The sequence below is a fragment of the Dermacentor variabilis genome, chromosome 7 (genome assembly GCF_050947875.1).
Source record: "Dermacentor variabilis isolate Ectoservices chromosome 7, ASM5094787v1, whole genome shotgun sequence".
NCBI classification, from domain to species: Eukaryota; Metazoa; Arthropoda; class Arachnida; order Ixodida; family Ixodidae; genus Dermacentor; species Dermacentor variabilis.
The window spans coordinates 52,075,595-52,092,330 of record NC_134574.1 but is presented as its reverse complement, the minus strand read 5'-3'; the positions used below and the strand labels follow the sequence as shown (position 1 = coordinate 52,092,330).

Below are 16,736 nucleotides of genomic sequence, written 5' to 3'. Positions count from 1 at the left end.
ACGGATCAATAATCTGATACTAAGGTGTTTGTTGGACATAGAATGTTAATATTCAAATCCCCTGCCAGGCAAACTTCATCTCTTGATGACCAGCTCTTCAATGCTTCTTGTAGTTTCATCACAAAACGAGTAGCAGTATTACTTGGGGGCCTGTACACCACAAACAATAACAGTTCATAATTTACACAATGAACGTTTACGGCGAGGCATTCCGCATGCCTAAACGTAAAGTCTACCAGTGAAGTGTCATATTTTGAATTTACAAATATAGCAATGCCGCCACCTCTACGGTTAGTCCGTGTCACACTGCAACACCTGTATCCATTTAACGACAACGTATGTAAGAAATATTCTGACACGTTGATTTCTGTTACCACGAAAACATCTACAAAATCAAGCAAAGATTCAGCTAGCACTTTTAATTCCTCCCCGTATTTACGTAGACTCCTAATGTCTATGTTCACAAGTGTAAAATCGCGTGGTGACGTGCACCCAAACTATTTCTTGAAAGAGGTGAAATCGGATAACTCACTGAAGATACCCAGACACCCATTCACAAGATACTCGCCAGACAGCCAGCCATTCTGATTAAACAATTCGTCTGATATAAGGTTCCCGGTTCACACGAATGAGAGAGGCATTTGAGTCTTTTTTGCGTAAATTTTTCCGCCTTTCACCCAGCAGTACTTGAATCCTTTTTCTTTCGCTGCAATGCGCGTCTGCCATCAGCCAGACGAGAACCACAATTCGAAGCGTGTGACTTCGCTCCACGTTCAAACTATACCGATGCAGCAGCCGTAGCAATAGCAGATGATTCCTCGCCGAGCTGGTGCGACGACTGCCTTTCCGTGCCAAAGCCCCGTCGATATACACGTTGACGCATCGAACGGCTGTCATCCCTGGTGAGACTGTTTGAAATTGAAACTGAAGTCCAGTGGTTTCTTACATTTGTAACTGTACCTTGAGTTTTGACGCGTTAATAACGGGTGTCTTCGTTCTTTAATTATATTGGGCAGAATCTTGCACAACATCAACGCAGGAAACAGCATCGTCATGTTCTTAAGTATGTTGCCCTCACGAACACAGGTTTTAGCTATTACTACAAGGAAGCCCCGTACAGTCTTCGCTTAACAGTTCGTTTTAAACTCAGCGGCGTGCCCTGTAGTCGCCGCCACTCGTTCTTGCTAAATTAAAGTGAGTTGCAGTAATTTATTACCTGTCGTCGATTATTGTATTCAGAGGCTGAACAACCTTAATCAATCGTTAAAACGTTATTGACGTAAAAGTGATTCAGCTTCCCTTCGGGGAGGGCTCGGGATTATTGTCAGACTCTATTCCTAACATTACACTAAATATCACACATGCTTCTCAATACAGTAATTTGATTTAAAATTGAGCGTGATCTTCCGAGTTTCTTTTTTAGCCTGGTGAGCGAGGTTATATGGCCTCTTCCGACCGACATTATAGTGCAAGCCAGCCAGCTGCGTAAGGTCGTAAGAAAACACTCTATCACGACAAAAAGCTATCTATTATAATGTTGACTCCTAGGGAACTGCACGGCGCACAAACAGTGTAATGACACGGCGCATAATAAGAAACTTCTTGTCTATGTTATTATTTTTCTTAGAATTCGGCTACCTTATTCTCGGGCAACTGCATATCTGCGCTTACTTGGCCAATCCGGCTGTTCACGTTCACGTCGAACACGTTCACGTCGAACTTGGGGTTTTTCCTTATGGACGAATTTTTGCCCATCTCGTGATGCTCGACAGATACTCGAACGATGCTTGATGACCGGCAGCTTCCAAAATACTTCGCATAACCTAGATTCCTTCAGTGCGTTGGACTTGCGATTTATTTCTTACATTGTGAAAGCAGCCCCTTTTCTCTGCATGGAAGCTGGCAAAATATGTAAAGCAGTGGCATTAAAATATGCTCTTTCTAGCAAACAGTGACCTTCAATAGGGAAAGGTGATGCATCGGAGAGAGGGCAAGTGGACATGCTGCTGCTGACGTCGCAGGAAAATAAATGCGCAGATTTAGTTTCATGCCAAAAGTACTGCTTTTTCGTATGTCCTCGTGCTCTTCCCGTTTATGTTTGTATTGCGCAGCTCTTTGCCTAACGATGTACGACCGACTCGCCCAACAATATGCAATATTGCACAAAGCCGTTTCCATAAACTTATTGCCCGACAACAATGGATGAAGCCCATGCCTACGGTGAAGCGTCCTTGGACTGCGCACCTGTGAAGTGGGAGCTACTATACATTCAACTGCAGTTCGTACTTTATGGCTACGTATGGATGTGTCTCGTGGAATATTGTCGGTTTCGCATTCTCAGTTCCCTTTGGCAGCGAGTGCATGGCGCTGCAGGCGCTTTTTGTGATTATCTTTGCTTCAAGTTTCGCCTTGTTGGAATCTAAGCCTCCTTACCAACGCCCACGAGCTTTCAGTATTCGAAAGGTAACAATACTGTCTCGGAATTTACGCACGTTTCGTCGAACAAGGCTGATAATTATGGCAACAACGTAGATCCAGTTCCGCGTTCACGAGCTGTGCTCAGAAAACGCTGGTGCCAATCACGCTGTCGTACAGGAAGCTTTTCCACAGCATGCGGGACGAAAGTTTGTCTAGTTACAATTGAAAAATCGCTACAGCCACTAATACGAGAAAATCAAGCTGTGTCGTGTGCTAACGAAACAAAATCAGGTGTGATATTTCATTATTGGTGGAATTGCTGTTTCGCGAACTTTACTCCCTATGTCGAATTGGGATTCAACTATCATCCTGGATACACTTGAAGGCAACTAGTGTTGTAAACTGATATGAATGCGCGAACAGTTCCGATCCGCGCACAGTCCAGAGAACAGGCTTCGAGGAAACCACGACAATGTTTTCATAGGTGGGTACAGTGCCATTAATCAGTTTTTTTGCGTGTTTTGATCCTACAAGCTGATACCTGTTCAAAAGGAGCCGCAGGACATGGCTACCCGGCATGAAACGCACGGCCGCAAGAGTGCGGTGCAGAAAAAGATTTTTTCCTAGGCATAGATGAAACGAATGAGCCTGTGCGCACGCTATACTTGTTGTGCACAACAAGTAGCTGTGTTAGGAAAATTACACTCGCCGAGAACACTACTGAAACAGACGCCACGAAAAAGAAGGCGTTAATTTTTGAGGTCAAGATAAATGGCATCAGTTTATGGGAAACTATGCAGGGAATTTTCAATTTGTGTTAGAAAATTATGAGAGATTTGGTGACGGATCAGAAAAAAAAGTTAATTCCTGTTCGCTTAACCACGCAGTCTGGAATGAGTGGCGTACAGGGAGGGCGAATAGGTTTCCTGTTCGCAGGCGACGCCCAATTACTCGATACCTATGCGACTACATTTCTCGTTTTAAGAGTTGGATAAATCACTCATATTATGAAGTTCAGAGGAACGTGCATATTAAGAAATTGTTAGTAGTGGTAGAGAATCGAATTCGACGGTACAGCACCCATTTCCGAAATAGCGCTGCCAGGTATCGAGCCCGAACGCAACGAGAACGTAAATTTTTTTTTTTTTCGCAGCAAAACCGAAATGAAGCAATAGCGGTTTTCGGTTCTGATTGGTCACCTTTTCCGCAGATTTTCATCTATGCACTTGTGACTAAGCCCTTGGATTCACCTATGCTACCTCGTTCGTAATGCACACCATGTTTCAGTGATTTTATGTGTAGCAGCCCCGCTAGTACGGTTTTCAGTGTATCACGTCCGTAGGTGAGGGTCAGACCAAGTGTTTGGGTAAAGGCCAACTGCAACTAAATTTCACTTGGGCTAAATTGACTATACATGCCTAGAGTGTGCTCTGAAAGTAATCTTGGCAAAGCCACAGGGCTGGTAATTATCTAATGTTGTTATTAACAGTTATTCAATTGTGCCTATGCAGACGACGCATGCGCCTGGCGGCAAATCGTTAGCGGTGCGGATATGGCGAATATTGAAGAACTGTACGCAGCTGTTGATTTCTTGGTTGCGCCATGTTGTGCCTAGGCAGCCAGGCGCATTGCTCGTTCGTCATTTGCGAGTTGGCGGGCATTTCTTTTCTTTTTGGTGTGCGTCGTCTCTGCTGCGCTCGTGATTTGAGCTGTTGCAATAATTCCGATTCGGTGCGTGGTTGTCAGGTGCTCGAATAGCTCCTCGAAGACGAGCGTTGGCTGCTCAATACACAACGTTGAGCATAGGAAGGCCGTACACATCTTTCCTGTCCCAGCTTTCAGAGCGAAAGCGTGCACCGCGGCGCGGCAGGGAAATGTGACGCGGACCAGCCAACGCGCACAAAGCATATAAACTGCAGTTGACGAAGCTGCACAAGCTACATTTTAACAGTACAGTCAATTATCCATCAAGCTCTGCTGGGCAAACGCTTTCTCGGGATGGCTGTAAGTACTATAAGCAGCGATGGCGCACGAAAACCAAAGTTGTATTCAGGGTCGACTTTCTCGAGCGATAATTTCCGGTAGTGCATCATGTTCAAGACATTTCGCGCGTCTCTATATCGGGCGCCTGGAAGTAGAGGAACGAAAGAGTTTCTGACACAGCGCCAGAAACGAGCAGGAACTGCAGGTTGCATTTGTCGCGAAGGAGAACTCTGTGCCGCGACCATGGTGTAGAGGGGGCGACAAGCAAAGCAGGAATACAATGCCGCCAGAGCGACATGGGCCAAGCTTTGCCTTGGCCGCAGTACGGCTTTCCTGGCCGTGAGTCTAGCCATGGCCGCGGTATCTACGTACGTGGCAGACCGCAGCTACACGCAACTGTATTACGTATGCGCAGCGTTTGCTTTGTACACTAGAGGGCTTGAGTGTGCGCTCGCGCTGATATGCTCGTCTGACCGTGCTACGTGGTGCGGACTGGCTTTGTCCTTCACCAGCTTGACCGATGGATAGTGGCCGTATCAAACTTGCGCATTTTGAAGCGCTATCTATAAGTTTGCCAACGTGTGTAATCAGGAGCGGTGAGGAGTGAGTACGCGCTGGCAAGCATGCCTCCGGTCTGACCTTAAGTTTCGCGAGGCTCTAGGCTAGTTGAGCGTTCAAAACTAGTCGAAATTAGCGAGACCCGACGGCTGCGACACCGATAAGCAGATTGGCCAAAATTTAATTGCTACGCGGGTGGCCGCGGCCGAGCATGCGCAGACGACAGTCGGCTTCTTCCCGAAGTACGCAATCATGATCGAAATTCGAAAGCAGATTCTTGCTTACTTCAGCCTGTTTATTAAACTTGGTCGGCAAATATGCGCGGTAACAGTAGGTAGAAGCGCACTGACCAAAACATCCCTCTTGATTGACGTCAGTTGTTGGTCAGTAGCAGCCGCTTTCGGGAATCCGCTATATTACGAAACAAAGCCTCCAGAGAAGAGTGAGGGGCAGGCTTCTGTTGAGAAGAGAGTGTTCGAGAGACAGGTGACTTCGCGCTCCGCTTACGAGCTCCACATGCCCCGCACTACCGCAGAACTTGGCGGAGATGTTCACAACAGCGTACGCTAGCCACGGACCACGTCTTTTCACCAAGCCCGAGGAGTGGTTCAGGAACCCTTTAAAGAAACCGTTTTGATGCCTGGAGGAATGATCACTCGATGGACACCCCCACTTACGTACATCTAGGAAATAGAATTGCAAATAAGGCGCACGATAGTAGGGAACAGAAAACAATGTGTCTGTGAGTGCAGCAGAAATTTCTTTGCGGGTGGCAGTGAAAATATAATCCATACTAAAGCGAGTCGCTGGAAAGCGAAAGTCTTCAACAACTACATTCAAGGAGCCCCAAGCAGTCATTGGTGCATCTCTGACAGATGACAACGCAACAATTTCTAGAAGGTAGCTGATTAATCGAAGTTGTAACATCTCTTAAAAATTAACTGATAACAAATGGGCTGCTCCGTGTGCAAGCTTTCTATGGTGTGTTTGCTACTTATGTATGCTGCTGACGTGTTGATGCCATGCGGTGCGATAACTTTTTCTTCCTGTTGAGATGGGGTACCTTGGCCTGGTTCACCTTTTTGTTAGGCAATATGCCTCCCGCTTATTCTTCTTTCGTGATGCAAACAGTGTCATGAAACTGGACTTAAAACTTTGCCATTAATAGATTCTGCATCAGCTGCGGTTACCCGTCAACAGAGTGTTGTAGGTGCAGTGAATATCCCCCTCACTAAAGTCGGTTCTAATAAAGAACGCCAGCGCTAGTTAAGAAAGTTGTTCGAAGCACGAGCAGTGATCTTATTTGTGCGCTTCAAGGAACACAATGCCGAAGAGATTCATACCGAGCTGGTGGCGGTGTACAGTGACCGTCACCGTAAACCATCTTCTTCCACGTGAATCTGAAGAAAAAGATTCAAGCCTCGTCGTTGTCGCTTGCCGTTGTAACCAGAGCTCTTTGTAGGCCAAAAGGTTTAAGATTCCGGGCATTAATAGGATCCCTGCTATCAGTGAATAAATCCCGTGACATTTCGTGGAGGTAAGGAATACGTAGGCGAGGAGGCGTATTCCTGAACGCTACAAGTTCTCAAAAATAAATACCATAGACGCGCTCCAAATCAAGCTAATCCTTTCGTGACGCTAAAATGGGCAGCAGCGCTATGTTTAGTCGAGCAGGCAATAGAGAATGACAGATGTAAGTAAGTAAGTGTTTAATTTACAGTAAGCAATATACAAAGCTCACTGCAGGTGCAGGGGCTAAAGGCGATGAAGCCTGACAAAGTTCCCTGTCCCTCCGCAGTTCCTGGCAGCTCACACGCTTCGAGTTGAACAGAGTAAAAAAAAAAAGATTGCAGTACATCAGTTTCAGGAAAATGGAGAACTAGCAACTTGCAAGAGTACACATAACAAATCACATAAACAAGACAAAAATTTACATAACATCTATTAATAATCATACAGAAGAGGTCGTGTACGCCATAATATATAGCTACACAAAATGAATTCCAAAAGAGATTGAAACTTAGAATGCATGAGCATAAAATAAAATTACATTATACATGGAAACACTCAGAATACTATTTTTGAATGATTTAAGCATTCGTCGATGCATGAAAATCCACATGTTAATGTTGATATTGTACACATGTGGTAATTAATAGGTTCTTTGCTTTTTTTAACGTAGCCCTACTAGCTTTAATGTTCAATATATCTGCAAGGATATTCAAAACATGATGTGTCTGGTACGCAGCACTTTGTTTTCCGTAATTAGTGCTAACTTTAGGTAGTCGTTTCCTTTGTTCTCGTAAACAGTAGTATGGTTTTTCGATGCGACTTTGTTCATGTAATGTATTTTGTTGAATTACTTGGAGCAATTTAAAATAGTACAACTGATCAACAATGACCACGGAATGTTTTATGAACAGTGGAGCAGTTGGCAGGTCTCGTAATTTTCCCCTGAACTTTTCGAAACAGCGCAATATTATTTCGATATGATTGAGCGATGCACAAGAGACGAGCCGCCGCGAGAACGACGAAGAAGTTGGTCGGTGCCCTTGGCACGAGCGAGTGTCAGCCTGGCTAACAGGCAATTCTGCGCTATTCAATGCTATTTCAATAACTATTAGGAAATTTATGCTCCATAATAATTTCGAATAATCCACCCATCTCTTGGCCAATCCCCCATCGTGGGTAGGAGCCACACGCATCGCAGGCCACAACAACAACAACAACTACCTGGCTCCAGTGTAAATAGCATGTAACTAGCATCTCTCGTCTGTGTCTTTCCACACGTAACATTTCTGGTGGAGGTCAGCGATTCCCGTCCTCACCACGGAACTTCGAGGTGGTCGGCACACTGAGCTTGTCACCATGCCTCCCGGTGACGATTCCGCCTCTGCAACGGCTTCGGCTTGTCTGACTGCTCCAATCGTCACGGTTGCCCCACATCGTGACGCAGGTGTGTTCTCTGGCCTGGAGGCACAAGATGTCGACGACTGGATCAAGCTCTATGACATGCCAGCGCTAACAACAGGTGGGACCCATCGATTATTCTCGCCAATGTCATCTTTTATCTCGGCGGCACCCCACGCGTGTGGCACCAAACACATGATGACGAAATAACCAGTTGGGACAGTTTCAAAGAAAAGTTACGGGAACTGTTCGGCGACACCATTGGGCGCAAGGCTGCTGCGAGAAAGGCTCTTGCGTCTCGTGTTCAGTCATCTACACAGCCATACGCTTCCAACATCCTCGACGTCTTGGCTCTATGCCGTAAAGCTGACGATCATATGTCCGAAGCAGATAAAGTGGCACATGTGCTAAAAGGCATCGCCGACGACGCTTTCAGTTTACTTGTTTTCGGCAACGTCTCGACTATCGACGCCATTATAAAAGAATGCCGTCGCCTTGAACAGGCTAAGAGCCGCCGTATCTCACACCACATTGCGCGGCTACCCAATACTGCTGCTACGTCGACATGTGAGGCTCGACCGCGTCAGACCACCACCTGTGACGACGCCACCCGTATTGTTCGCCGCGAACTCGAGGCCGCCTGTTCACCAGCCTTCTCCACGACGCCTCCCGATCTGCCAGCAACCACCACCACCATTGCGATGATTCAGGCCGTCGTCAGACAGGAATTTGAAAACATGGGTCTGAACACCGTGTGTTCCACGTCTCGACCCAGCGTTCCCCAGTTATCTAGCGGCCCTCCTCGTCCCCGGCAGTCCTTTTCTGCCACATCTCGCCGCAACCCGTCTGAATGGCGTACCCCTGATAACAGGCCGATCTGCTTCCACTGCTGTCGCATCGGCCACATCGCCCGTCACTGCCGCAACCGATGGCCACCACCTCCTCGGACTTACGCCCCCACTTATTGCCGCACCTTTGAACCTTTTGTACCCTACGCCACCCGCCATGAACCCACTACGACTGATGTCCCTGCTCCGAACCTTCGCTACAGCCGCTCGCCCTCACCTCGACGCCACCAGTCTCGTTCGCACCAACCCCGCCGCTTTTCTTCGCTGTCTATCGCCTCCCGCATCCAGCCGGAAAACTAGGCACTGCAGCTTCTAGAGGTCAAGCTGCGTTGTCGACCCTGCCCTCAAATCCTCTGCTCACGTTACCTACTAACCAAAACGTTCTTGACGTTGACGTGGACGGCTATCCTGTCACGGCACTCATCGATGCAGGAGCACATCTCTCTATTATGAGTGCTACCTTCCGACGACGACTGAACAAGCTCCTCACCCCAGCGTGGGCACGCATCGTCCGCATTGCGGATGGCGGTACTGTGCTTATCTTCGGCATGTGTACGGCACGTGTCAGCACCGCCGGCCGCCACACCCCTGTCCTTTTCACCGTAACTGCTCATTGCCCCTACAACCTTATTCTCGGCCTCGATTTTCTCTCCGCCCATTCTGCCCTTATTGACTGCTCTTCCAGTACCCTTCGCCTTGAGTTGCCGATGCTCGCAGAACCTTCTGACGCACCCCACTGCCGCTTACGCTCCACCAGCTTTCTTCGCTTGCCGTTAAAGTCCATAGCCTACATTGAACTGTTGTCTTTCCCACCAGTTCCTGATGGCGAGTACCTCGTCACTCCTCTGCCCGACATCCCAATACAGTATGACGTCACCGTGCCTCACAGTAGTTACAATTACTGCGAACCACACTCGCATGCCTGTCAGTAACTTTGGATTGGCAAAGCAAATTCTACCGCAAGGTATTTGCTTTGCCACCATTGATTGTCTCGGTGACCAATACGTAGCAGCGTTATCGACCGATGGTTCTCGCGACCTTAGCATGCCCCTCGCGCCAGTCTCGGGCGTCGATCCCAACATAAAGAAAATGGTTGCGACGGACCTGTCCTCTACGCAGGCTGAGCACCTTTGCGAAGTATTGCGAAGACTGTTAAGCATTACTGCAGAAAACTAAAGTAATGCTTAACAGTCTCGGAAGAGAACAGCAATTTAAAATAGGCAGCGAGGCACTGGAAGTCGTAAGGGAATACATCTACTTAGGGCAGGTAGGGACGGCGGATCCGGATCATGAGACGGAAATAATGAGAAGAATAAGAATGGGCTGGGGTGCGTTTGGCAGGCATTCTCACATCATGAACAGCAGGTTGCCATTATCCCTCAAGTGAAAAGTATATAATAGCTGTGTCTCACCAGTACTCACCTACGGGGCAGAAACCTGGAGGCTTACGAAAAGGGTTCTACTCAAATTGAGGACGACGCAACGAGCTATGGAAAGAAGAATGATAGGTGTAACGTTAAGGGATAAGAAAAGAGCAGATTGGGTGAGGGAACAAACGCGAGTTAATGACATCTTAGTTGAAATCAAGAAAAATAAATGGACATGGGCAGGACATGTAATGAGGAGGGAAGATAACCGATGGTCATTAAGGGTTACGGACTGGATCCCAAGGGAAGGGAAGCGTAGCAGGGGGCGGCAGAAAGTTAGGTGGGCGGATGAGATTAAGAAGTTTGCAGGCATGACATGGCCACAATTAGTACATGACCGGGGTTGTTGGAGGAGTATGGGAGAAGCCTTTGCCCTGCAGTGGGCGTAACCAGGCTGATGATGATGATGATCGTCCGACCGCGATATTTTCGACTTCGACGATCGCCCTTTAGGCCAGACGCTCACGGTCAAGCATCGCCTTCTTACTGGCGATGCTGCACCTATTCACCGACGACCGTATCGAGTTTCTGTGTCGGAACGCCGAGTAATTCAAGATGAAGTGAACAAAATGCTCGATGAAAACATCATTGAGCCTTCATCGAGTCCCTGGACGTCACCTGTGGTGTTGGTTTAAGAAGGACGGCACGTGGTGCTTCTTTGAAGATTACCGTCACCTGAACAGCATTGCAAAAAAGGACGTCTACCCACTCCCACGTATAGACGACGCCCTTGGCTGCCTGCTCGGTTCCAGATATTTCTCGTCTATTGATCTTCGTTCGGGATATTGGCAGATTGCTGTTGACGATATGGACAAAGAAAAAACCGCGTTCATCACACCTGATGGCCTATACCAATTTAAGGTAATGCAGTTTGGATTATGCAACGTCCCTGCCACCTTTGAGCGTATGTGGACTCCTTGCTCCGCGGTTTCAAACGGTCCACATGTGTCTGCTACCTCGACGACGTCATCGTCTTCTCGCCAACGTTCGACAATCACCCTGAGCGTCTCACAGCTATACTTGATGAATTTCGAAAGGCGAAGCTGCAACTTAACTCATCCAAATGTCGTTTTTGCCACCGACAAATTACTCTTCTGGGCCATCTCGTTGACGCTTCCGGAGTACAGCCTGATCCCGACAAAACACGTGCTGTCCGAGACTTTCCGGTTCCGAAGACAGCCGCAGACGTTCGAAGTTTTGTAGGGCTGTGCTCGTACTTTCGTCGTTTTGTTCCAGATTTTGCGGCAGTTGCTCGGCTCCTAACTAATCTTTTGAATAAAGGCGTACAATTTTCGTGGGGTACTGCAGAAGCCGCTGCCTTCTCTCGGCTCGTCACTCTTCTAACCTCACCACCCATTCTCGCCCACTTCGACCCTGATGCGCCTACAGAATTACGTACCGATGCAAGCGGTCATGGCGTAGGGGCCGTCTTACCCTAGCGTCAGCGTGGCAAGGATGGCGTTATTGCTTATGCGAGCCGCCTCCTAGCACCATTGGAGCGCAACTATTCCGTTACGGAACGCGAATGCCTTGCTGTTGTCTGGGCGGTTGCGAAGTTCCGTCCTTACCTTTACGGTCGCCCTTTTTCTGTAGTCACTGACCATCATGCTCTTTGCTGGCTCTCATCGCTAAAAGATCCTACAGGCCGGCTTGGTCGATGGGCTTTGAGGCTCAGGAATTTCCATATTCCGTGGTGTACAAGTCTGGCTGCCTGCACCAAGGCGGTGACAGTTTGCTGCGTTACCCTGTAGACGACTCTGACTCCTCCAATAGTGCCAGTGCTTCTTGCGTATTCTCTGTATCCCAGCTGCTTCATTTCGCCGACGAGCAACGCCGTGAAGGCTACATCAGAGCACTCATCGACCGTTTTGAACACTCTCCGGCCGATGCTACTCTACGCCTCTTCGTCTTCCGCGACGGTACTCTCTACCGTCGTAACCTTCATCCAGACAGCTCTGAGTTCCTGCTTGTAGTACCTAAACACCTCCGCTCCATCGTTCTAGAAGAGCTTCACGACGCACCAACGGCAGGACACCTCGGCGTATCTCGAACATATGACCGTGCACGTCGCCGCTTTTTCTGGCCGGGCTTTGCCCGTTCCGTACGACGTTACGTCGCCGCTTGTGAACTTTGCCAACGACGCAAGAAGCCTTCCCAGCTTCCCGCTGGTTACCTGCAGCCGCTCGACATCCCAGCCGAGCCCTTCCATCGTGTAGGCTTGGACCTTCTCGGCCCATTTCCGGAATCTACATCAGAAAACAAGTGGGTTGCAGTCGTGGCGGACTACGCGACCAGCTACGCCGTAACCCTTGCTCTTCCGACTAGTTGTGCAACTGATGTTGCGGACTTCCTGCTACATGATATCATTTGGATGCATGGTGCTCCGCGTCAATTGCTTACAGACCGCGGCCGCACCTTTTTGGCCAAAGTCATTGACGACATCATGCGTGCCTGCTCAATACAGCATCAATTTACCACCTCCTACCACCCCCAAACGAACGGCCTCACTGAGCGTTTGAACCGCACCCTTACAGACATGCTATCCAAATACGTTTCAGACGACCACCGTGGCTGGGACCTGGCTCTACCTTACATTACCTTCGCATACAACTCTTCCCGTCTCGAAACTGCTGTCTTTTCCCCGTTTTACCTCCTGTACGGCCGCGAACCGACGCTACCACTGGACACTGTGCTTCCGTCCGCCACAGCTTCAACTAGCGATTGTGCGCATCATGCAATCGCCCATGCTGACCATGCTCTCCAAATTGCGCGCGCTCGTCTACAAGTGTCTCAAGACAAGCAGAAACAACGCTACGACCTCCGTCACCGTGATGTCCATTTTGTGCCCGGCGCCCTCGTGTTGCTTTGGTCACCATCGCGTAAAGTCGGCCTTTGTGAAAAACTGCTTTCCTGCTACACAGGCCCATATCACGTGATACGCAAAGTGACCGATGTCACCTATGAAATCGTTCTAGCCACACCCACTACGTCCTCCGCTGTGACAACCAGTGACATTGTCCACGTTGCCCGACTCAAGCCCTACAACTCTCCATGCACCTTGGATATTTAACAGCACCGTGACGGTACTTTTGCCGCCGGGGGCTAATATTACGATATCATTGAGCGATGCTCAAGAGACGAGCCGCCGCGAGCACGACGAAGAAGTTAGTCGGTGCCCTTGGCACGAGCGATTGTCAGCCTGGCTGCCTGGCTCCAGTGTAAACAGCGTGTAAATAGCATCTCTCGTCTGTGTCTTTCCACACGTATAAGTCTATGGTAATTTCTTTGCGATGTTGTTCCCCAGACTAATATCCCGTAGCTTACCTTAGAATGAAAAAGTTCATAGTACATATTTAGTTTTAACCTTAATGGGATTAAGTGTACTGTTTTGTGAAAACAACCGACTTTTCGCGCTAATGCGGTAATCAGGTGATTTACATGTGTATTCCAGTTTAATTTCTCCTGAAACCACACACCAAGAAATTTTTGTTCCCTAACGTGTGTAATACAATTTCCCTCAAATGCGACACGTATTTTACTTATAGGCTTGTTTATAGGTGTGAATATCATATAGGTTGCTTTTTTGGTATTTAAGCGTAGCTTATTTTGCCTTAACCATTCTGAAAGATGCCTTAAATACTTATTTACACCGTCTTCAAGTGATGTTAAATTGTCTGATGAAAAGAAAACGTTTGTATCATCAGCGTAGATCATAAGTTCAGGGGAATCGAGAATTTCTACAATATCATTTAAATAAGCAAGGAACAATAGTGGCCCCAATAGGGACCCTTGGGGGACTCCTTGGTTTAACTTTATTTTTTAGACATTGTGCTATTAATTTGCACGGATTGATAGCGATCTTCAAGGTAGCTTTTGAAGAGTTGAAGTGCGACTCCATGCACTCCATATCTCGACAATTTCTGAATTAATAGTTGGAATTGTATGGAGTCAAATGCTTTTTGAAGATCAAGAGCCCAAGAGTGTATTTTTTTCTTTTCCATCTGGTCGATTATCTTATCCTTGATATATAATAGAGCTTGTTCCGTTGACTTACTTTTTTGAAACGCATATTGACTCTTTGTTATTATTTGAGGTTTATCAAAAAAGGTTGCAAGTCTATTGTAAATTACTCTTTGAAATATTTTTGATATTGTTGGAAGCACAGATATTGGTCGATAATTTGCTAAACTATTGATATCACCACCTTTATGTACTACGGTGACTTTTCCCACTTTTAACTGTTCCGGAAATACACCGGCAGTGAGGCTGAGGTTGATTATATAGGCCAATACATCACATATCAATGGTGATATCAATTTCAAGTCAGCAGAACCTATTCCATCAATCCTTGATGCAACGTTATTTTTAAGCTTTCTGATTAAGTTTTCTACTTCAACCGGATCTATGGGTACCAAAAAAATAGAATAAGGCACAGTAGACTTATCATCAGTTCGGGCACTTTCCGCATTTCTATCCGTTGCAACATAGGAGCCTGCGTTTATAAAGTGTTGGTTCATGACATTGGCCAAACTTTCGCCGCTGTGTGTTTTGCCATTAATTGTGAGGTCCTGTGCCCTATGACAGTCTTTATTCCTGTTCGTAAGCCCATTTATGACTTCCCATAATTTCCTCTGATTGTTGTAAATTTTTCAAATAACTTTTCATAGTAGCTCGTTTTAGCCTTTCTTATGTCTGAAGTTAAAACATTTCTATATGCCATATATTTAGTGAACGCGTCAGTCTCTCTCGAGTGGATCAAATTGTGGTACAACTTATTCTTTATTTGTATGCGCCTGTAAAGATGAGAATTTATCCAAGGCTTCTGCATTTTTTATTTATATCCCGTGAGAACTCATGAAGTGGAAATGCTGCATCATAACTAGCACGCAACAGCTTTAGGAAGGCGTTATAAGCTTCATCAGGGTTATTTTGCCTATAAACAGTGCTCCAATCTAGGTTCTGAAATAAGTGAAAAGAATTTTCCCGAGTTTTGCTGTTTTTAGTTCGATGTAGAAATGTCTGGGTTTTTGGTATGCAAAGGGGAGAAGTAGATAATACCAGAAAGAAGATGGGCATATGATCACTAATGTCATAGGAAAAGAACGCGGTTTTTATATTCTGCGAATTTAAATTTGAAGCACATATATCAAGCAGCGTGACGCTTACTAATGTAATCCAAGTAGGTAATTTTATAAAATTTGCACTTCCATATGTAAGCGAAAGCGTTTCAAATTCTTTCGCATAGGGATCATTGGAGCAGAGGTCAATATTTATATCGCCCATATTTATGCAAGGAGTATTCCAGAGAGCAGTTGATGATAGCACAACGTCAAGGAACTGAATACATTTTTTTTTGGCCACGGGGTGGCCTATATACACCAACTACTAAAAATGGTCCAATAAAATAGTCATGCATTCAATATCATCATTCATGACAGAATATTTATCAAGCAGTTCACAAGAAAGCGCAGCCTTAAAATAAATAGCAAGACCTCCACCTTCTTGCTGTTCACGAGAAAGGATTTCATTTCGATAACCTGGAAGGAACGGTGAATCTTCTTTACAAGAGACCCATGTTATGTGACACACGATGTCTTGTTTTTCTTTCAGTTTTTATTGACAGACGAACGTATCTGGACATACAGCACAACAAAGCCGTCAACTCATAGATGTCAAGTGGACGAAATGCTTGATGGGAAAAAAACTTCAATTTATTTCAAGCGATGGTTCTATCTCAACCTGCAAAAGTAATTACAATCACAGAATGCATACGAGATACTTATGTGGTTTTAATCTTTGCAGGACAAGCAGGAACATTTTGGGAAAGTTTGATTCAAGCCGCAAGAAACACATGGAGGTCGTTCTTCCAGGTATCGCCATACGTTCGAATCTTCTATTTTACTCTTGCTGCAACATGCACTTAAATATGTCCTCTTCATATTGTCACGTTGTATTGACGGGGAAAGCTGCAATCAAAAAGGGGGTCGACGGGTGGAGTAGCACACTGCGCTATAAGAAGTTACAAATACGGATAAGGTGCTACAGAAAGGCTGGCCAACGTTTCGATAGGAGGACTTCTCTTCGTCAAAGGCGGCCTTGCCAACATCAGCTAGTTAGTTTAACATGTTAGTAGGGTGACGCTACGTGCGGTTGTGGTCGGCGACGGCTGGCTGTAAAGGATGATACTGAAAATAAGCTGAGCGCTGTCGCTTGGCGTCTCTAGACATGGTTCCTAAGACGAGGAGACAGGGGCTGGAGAGTCGGAAGGCGGCAGAAGAAAAAGGACATTGGAGGGTCTTGGGGGGAGCGAGAGGTTAGGAAGCCTTTAGAGAACTGAACGGAAACCGTAGGTGTCGTAGGCGGCTTGTGTTTGTCGTCTTAGCAAGCCGGACAGCCGGTGAGCGCACGAGTAACAAAAGGAGTCGGATTGAACAAGTGACAGGGGGTAACTGGAAGGGAGCGGCTCTGTCTTTCAAGGAACGTCAGCCTCAGTGATTCGGCGTAGGCATCCTCGCAGCGGTATAAAAAAGTGTGGTGGAGCGGTCAGAAAAGATATGCTGACGTCTGGGATATTAGAATGTGTCGATGGTGT

The 16,736-nt window shown here is 46.8% G+C and overlaps 1 long non-coding RNA gene across 1 annotated transcript in view; it reads left to right on the top strand.

Annotated features, from left to right (window-relative positions):
- Window positions 1–2,189: 2,189 nt before the first annotated feature.
- LOC142589035 (uncharacterized) overlaps window positions 2,190–16,736 on the top strand; it is a 54,194-nt gene continuing 39,647 nt past the window's right edge. Inside the window, exons 1-3 of the long non-coding RNA XR_012829791.1 lie at window positions 2,190–2,463; window positions 15,755–15,891; window positions 15,947–16,014. This is a non-coding gene — a long non-coding RNA (uncharacterized LOC142589035). The remainder of the gene's footprint in view (window positions 2,464–15,754; window positions 15,892–15,946; window positions 16,015–16,736) is intronic.